A 14159-nucleotide genomic window follows, 5' to 3' on the forward strand; every position below is an offset into this window, starting at 1 on the left:
TGGCCTGCTCCTGCCAGTGCTCCTGTGCCTGTGTTCAGCTACAACATGGTGGTTGTGCTGGGCTGAGTGGAAGCATGAGAAGGACCCAAGCTGTCTCTGCAGGCCCAGATGTTTCTGCCTCCTTGTGACCTGGGTTTCATGGTGCATGAGAAAACAATAGCACTTCTTGATGTCTCTCAGGTTCCCATGTGCCTAGCACAGACTTGGTTGGGCCTTCAAGGCAGTAGGATGTTCTGGGGTGCTTTCCAGTTCACCTTCTCCATCTTCCCCCTTCTAGATTATCCTGACCCTGACAACTTCACCTGGGAAAAGTACTTGAAGGAGACAGGAGCATCTGCTGTGCCAGCCTGGGCCTTCAAAGTGGTGAGTGTCCCCTCATCTGCTCTGCCCTGCTGGCCTGGGCAGGAGTTTGGCTCAAGTCTTTGTTTGTATGAAGTCAGGTGATGGTCACTATGCTCCTGTCACAGGCCTGGCCTTCAGGTCTGCACTCATGGCTCAGAAGTCAGGGCTGTGCTGGACAGATAGTTAAAAACTGGGAAGAATGGGAAGTGTGACCATGCCCTCAGCTAGACAGCAGCTGAGCCATGGGAAATCATTCAGGCTTGCCTGATAATTGTCTCCAGCTGCAGCAGCAGCAACTGTGTCCAGCCAAGTGTGGCTGTGCAATATAGATCCTTCAGCTGAGGTCTGGGCAGCCTGTCCCCTCTCTCTCCTGTTGTCAGTGGAGCTGGGGTGGCTCATACTGGGACAGGCTGGGAGCTGGCCTTGAGGAGCATGTGCTGCTGGGGGTGCCACAGGACCCTGAAGCACAGCCCTGCTCCCTGCTGAGCTGGCTTCCTCTGACCCCAGCGCCCACCCCACGGCTTCCTGGTCAACATGAAGCTGGAGGCAGTGGACAGGAGGACTCCTGCCTTCATCCGAGTGGCCAGCGTGGAGGATGTGGAAGATCACAGGATAAAGGTAGGTGCTGGAGCCTCAGTGCTGAGCCTGTGGAGTGCAGGCACCATGCTGCCTTGCTCCTTACCTTCCCAGCTCCCTGCCAGGTGCAGTGTGTGGAAGCACCCTGTGCAGAGGCTGGCAAACCCCAATGCCAGGCTCCAGGAGAGCCTTGTGCTGCAGTTCGGATCCACCTGCAGATGGGAGGGCTCCAGAGCTTTCTGAAGGGGGTGACCTCCCTTCCTTGTCCTCCCCAGATCCATTTTGATGGCTGGAGCCACATCTATGATTTCTGGATCGACGTGGATCACCCAGACATCCACCCCATAGGCTGGTGCTCAAAAACTGGGCACCCACTGCAGCCCCCTCTCAGTAAGTCACAAGCACCAGAGCCCCCAGGCATGCCAGGGCCTCTGTGGTGGGTTCAAAATCCTCCCCCTCCCAACACTGAATTTTGCCAGAGCAGCTCAGCTGGAGGCAAATGAAGCTGTGTTTACAAGCAGAACTACAACCCACCATGAACTGCAATGAGTGTGTACAAACTAGACAATATTTACAATGTTTACAGGGATTTACAACTGATAAACAGCACAAGAAGCCCCCTGGACAAACAGGAGAGCTGCTAATAGGAGGACAGACTGAAAGAGTATTGAGCCTGGAGAAGAGAAGGCTCTGAGGAGACCTTCTTGTGGCCTTCCAGGATCTGAAGGGGACTCCAAGAAAGCTGGGGAGGGACTTTTGAGGGTGTTAGGGAGTGATAGGAGTGGGGGGAATGGAGCAGAACTGGAAGTGGGGAGATTCAGGTTGGATGTTAGGAAGAAGCTCTTCCCCAGGAGGGTGGTGAGAGCCTGGCAGAGGTTGCCCAGGGAGGTGGTGGAAGCCTCATCCCTGGAGGTTTTTGCAGCCAGGCTGGATGTGGCTGTGAGCAACCTGCTGTGGTGTGAGGTGTCCCTGCCCATGGCAGGGGGTTGGAGCTGGGTGAGCCTTGAGGTCCCTTCCAGCCCTGACAATTCTGTGATTCTAATAACTTCCTCTTCCCTGCTCCCCTCCTTGCCCCTGGGACACAAAGGGACAAGAGAAAGAGCAGAGAATTGCTGTTAGTACTTAGCCAAAACACAGCAATGCAGCCAAGGTCAGCAGAGAGCCAGCAACAGCCCCAGCCAGGGTGAGGAAGCCCAAAAAGAGAAAGAGGATTTACAGAACTAAGTTTTATGTCTGTTTTCTGTCCAATGGGATTGGTTAGAACTTACCATTCTTTTTCTTTTTGCACCCAGTGGTGATTTATTTACAATCTACTACTTTCTGTTCAGAAGCTGTGGAAAATTTTTCTAGGCATGGCCTGAAACTACCACAGCCTCACAGCCACCCACAGCTGGCCAGGCACAGCAATGGGAGGGCAGGTGCTGGCTGAGGATGGGCAGTGAGGAAGGGCTTTGCTCTGGAGCTGCCAGTTGGAAAAGTCCTCCCTGTGTGGTACAGGCAGGGAGCCCAGAGCCCTCTGACAGTCTCCCTTCTTTCTCCTCTGGGTCTAGGGCCGAAGGAAGCAGCCTCCTCTGCCCACGGGGGCTGCCCAACACTGGGCTGCAAGAGCATCCCTCACACCAAGAGCTCCAAGTACAGCTTTCACCACAGGTGAGCTTCCCAAGGGCACAGCTTTCCTGCCAGCCCCTGCCAGCTCTTCCTCCACACCTGCCACCCCCACTAGCAACCAACCCTTCCCTGCAGCCACCCCACATCTGCCTCTGCCCCCAGCTTAGGAGCAGCCCCTGCTCTCCTCAAGCCAGGCCCCAGGGCAGCCCAGAGCCCCAGAGCCTGAGGTTAGTGTAACTGGGTGATAGTAGCTGAACAGGAGCCAGCAGTGTGCCCAGGTGGCCAAGAAGGCCAATGGCATCCTGGCCTGCATCAGGAATAGTGTGGCCAGCAGGGGCAGGGAAGTCATCCTGCCCTGTGCTCAGTACTGGTGAGGCCACACCTTGAGTGCTGTGTCCAGTTCTGGGCTCCTCAGTTCAAGAGAGATGTTGAGATGCTGGAAGGTGTCCAGAGAAGGGCAACAAGGCTGGGGAGGGGCCTGGAGCACAGCCCTGTGAGGAGAGGCTGAGGGAGCTGGGGGTGTTTAGCCCGGAGAAGAGGAGGCTCAGGGCAGACCTCATTGCTGTCTACAACTCCCTGAAGGGAGGTTGTAGCCAGGTGGGGGTTGGCTCTTCTCCCAGGCAAGCAGCACCAAGACAAGAGGACACAGTCTCAAGCTGTGCCAAGGGAGGTTTGGGCTTATCTTAGCAAGAAGTTCTTCACAGGCAGGGAGATTGCCCTTGGGCTGGGCTGCCCAGGGAGGGGCTGGGGTCGATGTCCCTGGAGGTGTTTTAGCAAAGCCTGGCTGAGGCACTCAGTGCCATGGACTGGTTGGTTAGATAGGGTTGGGTGGTTGGTTGGACTTGATGATCTTGGAGGTCTCTTCCAGCCTGGTTGATTCTGTGATTCTGTAACTCCTGTGAGCTCTGCCCCTGTCCTGCAGCACCCAGAGCCCTGGGAGTGCCCTGCCTGGCTCTCTCTTGTGTAGGCCACACAGGAGACACTGCTTCTAAGATGCTCTTCAGTGACAGCAGCTTCAAGGACCATGTCTCTTCTGTCCCTCATGGATGCCTCTCACTTTGTGGCTGGTTAGAATCACAGAATGGTTTGGGTTGGAAAAGACCTCTGGGATCCACTCCAGCCTTCATCTTAAGAGCACTGTGGCAGTTAAACCATGCCCCAGAGTGCCGTGGCCACACCTTTCCTGAACACCTCCAGGCATGGTGACTCCAGCACCTCCCTGGACAGCCTGTCCCAGGGCATGACCAGCTTGTGAACTGGCAACCCCTGAGAAGCAAACCAGGCACAGTGTGGTGCCAACCCTAGCACCTCAGGCTGGCATCACAAGGAGCATCTGTGTGGATGGGGAAGGCAGATCTGTCTGCCAGGGGTTCCTGTGATGGCCACACTCAGGAGACTTGCTTCCTCCTCACTCTGAGGCTGGTCTGGCTGCCTGGGAGGGTGAGGAAGGGCAGATGCAGACCCTGTGACTTGCTTGTTGCCTGGCACAGGGTCACTGTGGCAGCAGTGGAGGAGGTGCTGTGGATGTTTCTACCTGTGGGTACAAACCTGATCCCAGATCCCCCAGCCTGGGAATTTGTTCAGCAGGACTTTACTCTGCTTCCCATGGCCAGGGAGGTGGAGAGGGCCCCCCCTGGCCTGCCCTGCTGTGCCCTGAGCTGGGTCCCAGCGCTGCCTCCCCTCTGTTCCCTAGGAAGTGCCCCACGCCGGGCTGCGACGGGTCAGGACACGTCACAGGGAGGTTCACAGCCCACTACTGCCTCTCAGGGTGCCCCCTGGCAGAGAAGAACCAGAGCAGGCTCAAGGCTGACCTGTCTGACACCGAGGCCTCCACTCGCAAGAGGAACCTGCTGGGCTTCCCCCAGAGGAAGAAGTCTCGGCACCACGGGAGGTGAGCCCCGGGCAGGGCCCTGTGCCACAGCTGCCACCCCTGCCAGGGGTGCCCAGGCCAGAGAGGCTCCTGGACCCCAGGGCAGCCAGCTTGCTGGCAGCTGGCACTTGTCCTTCCAGCTCTGTGGGGCATCTCTCTGTTTTTTATTTGTTTGGGTTTTTTTGTTTGTTTGTTTTGTTTTGTTTTGTTTTTCTCCCCATGTTTTGTGTTTTTAGCTGTCAGTCCTCTTGGTCAGGGTCCAAGAGGTCATCCCTGCTCCCACTGCCAAGGCTTTGCTCTGTGCAGGGGGGAGGAGGGCCCTGGGGCCAGTCCCAGCCCAGGTGGAAATCAGTCTTCCTGTCTCTTTAGAGGGCGACCTCCAAAGTACCGGAAGATCCAGCAGGAAGACTTCCAGGGTAAGTGCCACCCTCTGGCATGGCAGCAGCCTGGGCACAAGGCTCCAGGAGCTGGGATGGGGGCTGCTGGAAGCAGATCTCCCTTGGCTCCCTTAGCACCAGTGAGGAGCTTGTGATCAGCTGCTGGAGTTGACCATCAGACCAGAAATGTCCCTGCCTCTTGGCACAGCTCTGCCAGGTCCCTCTTCCTGTCTCTTGGTTTCTGGCTGTGGATATTTGAGTGCTTTAGAGCAGGGAACCAGGATCTTCTCTCCGTGGCAGTGCATCTTCCCTGCCCCTGGGTCCTCTCCAGACAGGGGTGCTGTGTCCCCTTCAGGCAGGGGTGCTGAGCCTTCCTCCTGTGGCTGCTGTACCCCAGAATGTCAGTGTGGTTGTGAAGTGCCAGGTGGTTGCTGCAGCCCAGGAACTGACTCTGCTGAGCATTCAGCTGCCATGCCCAGGGCAGTGGCTGACATTTATTCTGGCTACTGTCACTGTCACCAGGGGCTGCCCTGCTGCCTGCCCCAGCACTGGGGCTGAGTGAAGAGGATCCCTTCCTGGAAGCCATCCCTCACTCCTTGGAGCAGAGAGCAAGGGAAGAGCTTTGTTAAGCACATGAAAGGAGCTGGGCAGCCTGGGATGGCATCCTGGTGGGAAATCTGGCATTGAAACCTAGGTCAGAAGAGAAAACGAAGGTGGTGAGAACAAGACAGAGCCAAGCTTGCCCCTAAACCTCTCCTCCCACCATCCCCAATCCCAGCACACCAAACACCTGGGTACCTCATAGCCTGTTAGGTCAAGGGACAGCCTCTAGCTCTTGAGAGCTGGACCCAGGAGACCCTCTGCTGCTAGCCCTGCACCCTGCCCTGAGTGGGAGGAACCTCCTCCAGGCCTGTAGGATAGGCTGGGCAGGGCTCTTCTCCTCCTGCCTTGTCAGACCTCTTGCATTTTCCTTGCCAGCCATTGCTTCAGACAACATGCACCAGTCCCTCTTCATGTCTGCCCTCTCTGCCCACCCTGACCGCTCCCTGGCGCTCTGCTGGGAGCAGCACTGCAAGCTGCTGCCAGGGGTGGCTGGCATCACAGCTACTACAGTGGCCAAGTGGACCATTGATGAGGTAAGGTGGTTTGGAAGCCTGCCTGCTGGCTCCTAAGCTCCCACTAGCATGGCTGGGAGTGCTCTGCTTGGCTGGGCAGCACCATGGGGCACTGCCCCAGGCACAGTGCTGCGTCAGCAGCCACTTCCCTGGGCTAGCAGGAGTCAGTGTTCAGAGAATTGTTTGGGCTGGGGAAGACCTCTGAGATCATCCACCCAACACCACCATGGCCACCAAACCATGGTCTCAAGGCACATTCCTTGATCACCTCCAGGGATGGGGACTCCACCACCTCCCTGGGCAGCCTGTGCCAGTCCCTGACCACTCTTGCAACAAAGAAATTTTTCCTCCTCTCCAACCTAACCCTGCCCTGGCACAATTCCAGGCCATTTCCTCTCTTTCTGTCACCTGAGAGTAGGGAGCAGAGCCCAACCCCCACCTGACTGCAGCCTCCTCTCAGGAGCTGTAGAGAGCAGCCATCCAGTTCCTCAGTGCAGGAGAGCCAAAAGACATGAACTGGATGTAAGAATCAGAGAACCATGGAGGCAAAGCCCTCTCCGATCATCCAGTCCAACATCAAACCAACACCACCATGGCCACCAAACCATGGCCCCAAGTGCCATGGCCATAGGTTTGCTGAACACCTCCAGGGATGGGGACTCCACCACCTCCATGGGCAGCCTGGGACAATCCCTGACCACTCCTGATGCTAAGAAATGTTTCCCAATCTCCAACCTCCCCCTCCCCTGGCACAATTTCAGGTCATTGTTTCAAATGTGTTGAAAGCTGCCAGACTTGAGCCCTGATGGCAGCTTCTGGGAAGCAGATAGAGAGCTCCCAGGTTCTCACTTGGCTTGAAGCCAGCAGCAGGTCGAGGGAGGGGATTCTCCCTCTGCTCCACTCTGCTGAGACCACACCTGGAGCTCTGGGTCCAGTTCTGGAGCCTCTGTTCCAGGAAGGCTCTGGAGGTGCTGGAAGGTGTCCAGAGAAGGGCCACGAGGATGAGCAGAGGGCTGGAGCTGCTGTGCTCTGGAGACAGCCTGAGAGAGTTGGGGTTGTGCAGTGTGGAGAGGAGAAGGCTCCCAGGAGACCTTCTTGTGGCCTTCCAGGATCTGAAGGGAGCTCCAAGAAAGCTGGGGAGGGACTTTTGAGGGTGTGAGGGAGTGATAGGACTGGGGGGGATGGAGCAAAACTAGAAATGGGGAGATTCAGATTGGATGTCAGGAAGAAGTTGTTGCCCATGAGGGTGGTGAGAGCCTGGCAGAGGTTGCCCAGGGAGGTGGTGGAAGCCTCATCCCTGGAGGTTTTTGCAGCCAGGCTGGATGTGGCTGTGAGCAACCTGCTGTGGTGTGAGGTGTCCCTGCCCATGGCAGGGGGTTGGAGCTGGGTGAGCCTTGAGGTCCCTTCCAACCCTGACAGTTCTGTGACTCTATGACTGTGACCCTAGTGCAGGACAGGCTGCTGAAGGCAGACAGCAGCCTTTGAATCCAGGATGTTAACAGTTTTCCAAAGAAACCAGCTCCATCTTTGCCAAGTTTTAAACATAATGTTGGGTAGAATGGAGGTGTTGGGGGCAGGGTTGGGCCTGGTGATCTCAGAGGTCTCTTCCAACCCTAATGGTTCTAGGATTCTGTAGGAAGCCATAGCCTCTGCAGATCAGAGGCCATTTCTCTGTGCCTCTGAAAATGAAATCTTGGCCTCAGGTTCTTCAGCCTCACCCTCACTCCCTGTCCTGGGCATCAGTGCTGGCCCCTCTCAAGGCCTGAGCAGCCTCAGCAGCCAGTCCTGCCTGATCTCCCCAGTGCTCTGCTCTGCCCTTCTCCCGCAGCCCCCCCCGGCTGGCAGTCCTTTGGCTGTGCTGGAGATGGAGCTGCTGTGCCATTTGCTGCTGGGGGTTGGAGGGAGGCCAGCACCTGGCCCTGGTCCAGGGGTGGTCTCTGAGCATAGGGAGGGTGCTGCAGCTTCAGCCTTTGCCCTGACAGCCAGCTGGTACCTTCCAGGGCACTGCATGCCTCTGTGGAGGTGAGAAGGTGGCTTGTGGGGTGTCTCCAGCCAGAAACATTGCTTCTGTCTTGATGTTTTCCTCCTTTTCTTTCAAGGTCTTTAGCTTTGTTCAGACCCTGACGGGGTGTGAGGACCAAGCCAAGCTCTTCAAGGATGAGGTGAGAAGGGCTGGGAGTGCAGGTGGCCAGGGACAGGGCAGGGAGGAACTGGCCAGTGGCCTTCCTGCAACAGGTTGGTGCTGAGTGCTGAGAGCACCTCCAGCTCCTCCCAGGATCCCACTGTGCAGGCCTGGGGGCAGCAGCCCCACTGCATTGCAGTGTGCAGCTGTCTGCCTGTGCAGATGTGGTGGCAGGGGGAGAGATGCTGACCCCCAAGGGGCTGTGCTGCTCTCTGCTCCTGGCATGGGTGCGGAAGGGCCCTGTGAGAAGGCTGGGAACAGGGAGTAGGAGGAAGTCCAGTTCTGGGCTCCTCAGCTCAAGAAGGGCAGGGACTTGCTGGAGAGGAGACAGCAAAGGGCTGGAAAGCTGCTGAGGGGACTGGAACAGCTCTGGTGGGGAAAGGCTGAGAGAGTTGGAGCTGTTTAGTCTGGAAAAAAACAGCCTGAGGGGGATCTGATCAATGCTGATCAATACTCAGAGGATGGATGCCAGGAGGATGGCAGCAGTTGTGCCCAGTGAAAGGACAAAGCTGAACATCAGCAGTTCCATCTGAACATGAGGAGGAACTTCTTTAATTTCAGGGTTTTGGAGCCCTGGGGCAGGCTGCCCAGAGAGGTGCTGGAGTCTCCCTCTCTGGAGACATTCCAGACCCACCTGGCTGTGTCCCTGTGTGGCCCTGCCCTGGGTGACCCTGCTCTGGCAGGGGGGTTGGACTCCATCTCCAGAGGTCCCTGCCAGCCCCTTACCATTCTGTGGTTCTGTGCAGCTGGTGCTGCAGCCTGAACAGCACCATCACCTCCGGTGGGAAGCTGCTCACCCCCTCCCTGCCTGCATCCTCTGCCCAGCAGGCAGGCTGGTGGCACTGTGTGGCAGCAGGAGGGCTGCAGCAGGAGCAGCACAGCCAGGGAGGGCAGTGAGGGCCCAGCCTGTTAGCAGGTGGCCTCTGTGCTCTGAGGGTGCTCAGGCACACAGAGCTGAGCTGGGGGCATGCTGCATGCACAGCAGGGCCTGGAGCAGGGCATGGGCAGATGTTTGCCCACAGCAGGCTGCCTGCTGGCTGTGTGCTGTGCCCTCTGGTGCAGCTGCCCTGGGAGCTCCGTGGAAGAGCCTTTCCTGTTCTCCACTCAGGTCCTGGGTGTGAGAGCTCCCAGCTCTGGCTTGTCTGGGGTGGTGGGGCAGTGCTGTGGGTATCCTCTGGCCTGTTCCCTGGCATCATCTGTGGCACCTGGGTGAGGGTGGACACCTCCCCAGGCAGTGGCTGTGCTGTCTGTCCCCAGGAAGCCACAGTGTGTGCTGCTGTCATAGAATCACAGAATTGCCAGAGTTGGAAGGGACCTCAAGGCTCAGCCAGCTCCAACCCCCTGCCATGGGCAGGGACACCTCACACCACAGCAGGTTGCTCACAGCCACATCCAGCCTGGCTGCAAAACCCTCCAGGGATGAGGCTTCCACCACCTCCCTGGGCAACCTCTTCCAGGCTCTCACCACCCTCATGGGGAAGAACTTCTTCCTGACATCCAATCTGAATCTCCCCACTTCTAGTTTTCTTCCATCCCCCCAGTCCTATCACTCCCTGACACCCTCAAAAGTCCCTCCCCAGCTTTCTTAGAGCCCCCTGCAGATCCTGGAAGGCCACAAGAAGGTCTCCTGGGAGCCTTCTCCTCTCCAGACTGCACAACCCCAACTCTCTCAGGCTGTCTCCAGAGCAGAGCAGCTCCAGCCCTCTGCTCATCCTCGTGGGGCTTCTCTGGACACCTTCCAGCACCTCCAGATCCTTCCTGGAACAGAGGCTCCAGAACTGGACCCAGAGCTCCAGGTGTGGTCTCAGCAGAGTGGAGCAGAGGGGGAGAATCCCCTCCCTCGACCTGCTGGCCACACTTCTCCTGCTGCAGCCCAGGCTCTGCTAGGCTGAGCTCCCCCAGCTCCCTGAGTGTGCCCAGAGCAGAGCAGCTCCAGGCCCCTCTCTGTGCTTGCAGATGATCGACGGTGAGGCCTTCCTGCTGCTCACTCAGGCTGACATCGTCAAGATCATGAGTGTCAAGCTGGGCCCTGCTCTCAAGATCTACAATGCCATCCTCATGTTCAAGAATGCTGATGACACCTTGAAGTGACTGCTGCTGGCCTGATGGGGATCCTCCCTCAGCACTGGTGCTGCCGAGCCGCCCGGGCAGGACAGAGATTCCCCTGGGCTGGCCGCAGCTTGTCACCTCCTGCTCACCTCCCTCTGATGCCACAGCTCTGCTCTCCCACCCGCCCAGCTCCTGGCCTCCCCACTCCGCACTGCCCTCCTCCTCCAGCGCTGGGGGCCAGGCTGACCCCAAGCCTCGGGGGCAGCTGGAGGGTGGGCATGGGACGAAGCTGTGGTGGTGACAACTGCCCCCCATGTCCTGCTGCGGATCGGGGCTGCGCCGGGGGACGTGGGAGCAGTGTGGAGGATGTGGCAGCTGGGGCCTGACACCACTGCTGTAAGTGACCAGAGGAGGGAAGGCACTGCCTGCCTGCATTCCTGCCTGCACCCACTGGAAGGCTGCTCCTGGCTTTGCTCAGCAGCTGAGAGGGTTTTATTCTGTTCCTCAGTGTGCTCCCTCGGGGGCCTCGTGCTGGCCTTGCTCCCAAGGGGATGCCCTCAAGGAGCTTCTGCTCACTTTGCCTTTTTCTCTGAATTCTTTGGACTTTCCCTTTGAAGCCCAGATGATGACTTTGCTTTGCCCCTTCACTGTGCTGGGAATCAGTGGCCCACTCCTTGCTCCCCCCAGGGAGCAGTGTGTCCTGCCTGCTGCTCTGCCCCCACCCAGCAGTGCTGCTTCATTCCCCATTGCTGTAAGGCAGCAGGCCCAGGGCTGGCTGGGTGCAGCACAAGCTCCATCTCCTTCTTGTGCTTCAGGCTGTCTTGGCCTGCATGCCTCTGGCTGAAGGGATGCTTGCTTAGCTTGTCCCCCTTGCAGCAGTTCAAAACCCTCTGCAGAGAAGGATTGGGCCCTCTGATTAATGTCTTAGAGCAAGGCCCTTTGCAGAGCAGAGCCTGCTGCTGAGGACAAGAAGCATCCATGGCTCTAAGGGCAGAGCTCCTGAGGGCATTGCTGAGTTGGCTGACTCCATCCTGTTCCTTGTCTGCCCTTGCAAGACCCCCAGGTCTGCTGTCTGAGGTGCAGGATCTTCTGCAGTCCCTCAGCTCCTTCTCTGCAGAGCTGAAGGCATTCCAGCAGCTCTCTATTTGTTCAGCAGGGCTGCAGCCAGCGTGGGTGCAGCCTGTGGAGCCCTGTCCCTGCTGGGGGAGGAGAGGCTGAGCAGGGTCCAACTCCAGAGCCTGGTGGTCCTGGCAGAGTCCCAGGCAGCTCCGGGTAGGCCTGTTTGCCCTGGAATTGCCCACACTGCCCTGCCCATGCCCTGTCACCCATCTGTGCAGAGCTGCTGTGGTGTCACTGCAGCAGTGGGGTGGCAGTGCAGCCCTGAGGGCTCTGCAGTGATGTGATCTGAGTCCCAGGGCCCCTTCCTTGCCTGTTCCCAGGAATGACACAGCTAACAAAACACTTTTTCCCCTTTCCCAGGGGAAGGAAGGGCCCTTAGCAAGTGCACCAGCAACGTGGTGCAGCACAGTCCCGGAGCAGCTGTCATGCCTGTGCTGGGCTGCCAGGGAGATGTAGCATTTGGACTCTTTGTTACTGACCATTTGGGGTCATTTCTGGCCTGCTCTGGCAACGTCTGCTGCTTGCTCTCCAGGCAGGCCTTGCAGCTATGTCCATGTGTTTGTTTTGTCAGTGCTTGGGTTTGATTTCGGCAACTCTCCCTCTCCTCTTTGATTTCCTTTCACCTCTTTATGCACTGCAGCCTGGCCAGCTGTGGAGAGAGGGAGGTGCAAGGAGCTGCCATCTCCCTGGGTCCCACAGACACAGTCCCCAGGTGCTCCCCAAGTCACCCCTGATCTGCAGCAAATGCTCCTGAAGCTGATCTCTTCAGCTGAGGGAGAGAGTCTCTTTCTGGACCCCTGTCTGCTCGGGGAGAAGAGGAGGAGCCCTGGGACCTTCAGCTGTGAGAGTGTCTGTGAGCAGTGCTGAGGCCCCTGCAGGCTTCTTCACACAGGACATGGTTCTTGAGCTTCCCAGGAAACAGCTAATGAAGGCATCCTGCTCCCATCTGCTCTGCTCCTTCATGGGAAGTCAGACCTCCTGGTGGGAAGGGACTGAGCAGTGCCCCTGGGGGCTGGCCCAGCTGTCAGACCTGAGCCTAGCATGGAGCATGGAGACCCTTGTCTGGAGAGCAGCCATGGTGGTGGATTCAGAAGATGCTGCTGAAGGGGGAGAGGAACCACAAGCCAAGCTGTGGACTGGGTACAACCAACAGCAACAGCTCATGCTCTGCACTTGGGTGCACTCAAGCAATGCTCTGCCTGGGCACCAGACTCTGCTAGCAATGGGCACCAGCAGGATGCCCCCTGGGGCACTGCATCACCTGGCCTCTTTTGACTTCCCCCTTGGAGAGCAGACTCAGTGGGGCAGGACTGCCAAGGTGCTCCCCTTGGTGCTGGGGCCTGGCTGCACAGCTGGGGCCCAGGTTCTGCTGAATCTGAGCTCTGCTCAGCAGCAGCTCTCTGGAGGCTGGAAGGATGATGTCAGCTGTGAGGGAGGCTCCATCACACAGCTGCTGTCCTGGGCAGCAGCTCCTCATCCTCTCTGCTGGCTTAGCCCTTTGGGTGCAAAGCTTCTGGACTCCTGGGGGTGAGTCAGGGGTTTGTAGGTGGCCAAGGGCTATTTCCTGTTCAAGGGCAGAACCTTCTTCTGTGTCCAACCAAACTGAAGCAAACCCAAAGCATGGTGTGGGTGGCTGTGGGAGCACCATGGCACCATTGCCCCTGCTGTGGCTGTGGCACTGTTTGAATGTGGTGGGCTCTTGTGCTGAGGAGGTGGCAGGCTCTGTGCCCAGAGGACCTTGGCAGGACCACAGAGTCCTGCTTCAGAGAGCATCAAGGGCAGCTGTGACCAAGACTGAAGCACCAAAGTTTCTCACCCTTCCCCTGCTGTCCAACCAAACTCCTCACTGCCAGCCAGGACAGAGGGGTCCTGGCTTGGGTCAGGCCTGCAGCTTGCCCTCAGAAGGCTCACTGAGATGTGACTGTAGCCAAATTTCTGTGTCAGTGTGGAATTTTTCAAGTCAGGTGGGTTTTGGGTGGAGGCTCCCAGCCTGTGCTCCCCTCCCTCCTACCCCTGCTGCTGCAGGTGGGGCTGGCAGGGCTCAGCTGGAGCTGTGGCTGATGTCCCACCACCTGCTCCAGCCTGGGCCATGAGATGGCTTCTGGGGGGGTCTGCAAGTGACTCTGGGTGCATGGGAGCAGGTGGAGCCTCTCAGGGAGGTGTTTCCTCCTCCTTGTGGAAAGGGGCAGCATCCAGGCCAGAGGAGGCCCCCCTGAGGCTCAGCTGGAGGGTGGCCATGCCTGCCTGGCAGAGCCCAGCCACCTCCCTCTGCCTCCCTCCAGCGATTCCATGTTGACCACAAAAGCACTTTGAGAAGCAAGAAACCCTCCACAGTGCCTGGGAGGGCTGAGGGCTTAGGGCAGCTTCTGCCTGCACAGGCAAATCTGGGGACATGGTGCAATGAGAGGGGCACTGGAGGAGGGAGCAGGGCAAGGGCTTGGCCACTCCTGCTCCTTTCTTCCTGATGCCTTGACCTCCAGGGGGGAGGTGGGGAGAGGCCCAAGGGCTGCAGGCTGCCTCCCTTTCTCACTCCTACCCCTGGGGCCTGAAGCTCCCTTGCCCTGGGAGGGAGGAGGGGGTTGGGAAGCAGAGTGAGTCCCATCACAGAAGCTTTTTTGCACTTTGATTCCTTTTTGCTCTCATTTTGTAATTTCTTTTGGTTTCCATCAGTTTTTGGTTCAATATTGACTCCTCTTTATGTTTGCATAACAACAACAAACCCACCCCCAAAACTTTTGTTGTAGCCTGTGAAGCTCTTCTGGAACTGTGTGTCCTGACTATACAGAGGTTTAAAGGTTGGCTATATATAAATTTCTCTCTGTATTCAAATTGGATCTCTATGGAGGCCCTGCTGTGCTGTACCTGTCAGTGTTTGAACCAATAAACGACTGTGAGCGATGGATGGACCCCAGGGTGTGCAG

The sequence above is a fragment of the Indicator indicator genome, chromosome 24 (assembly GCF_027791375.1).
Source record: "Indicator indicator isolate 239-I01 chromosome 24, UM_Iind_1.1, whole genome shotgun sequence".
Classification (NCBI taxonomy): Eukaryota; Metazoa; Chordata; class Aves; order Piciformes; family Indicatoridae; genus Indicator; species Indicator indicator.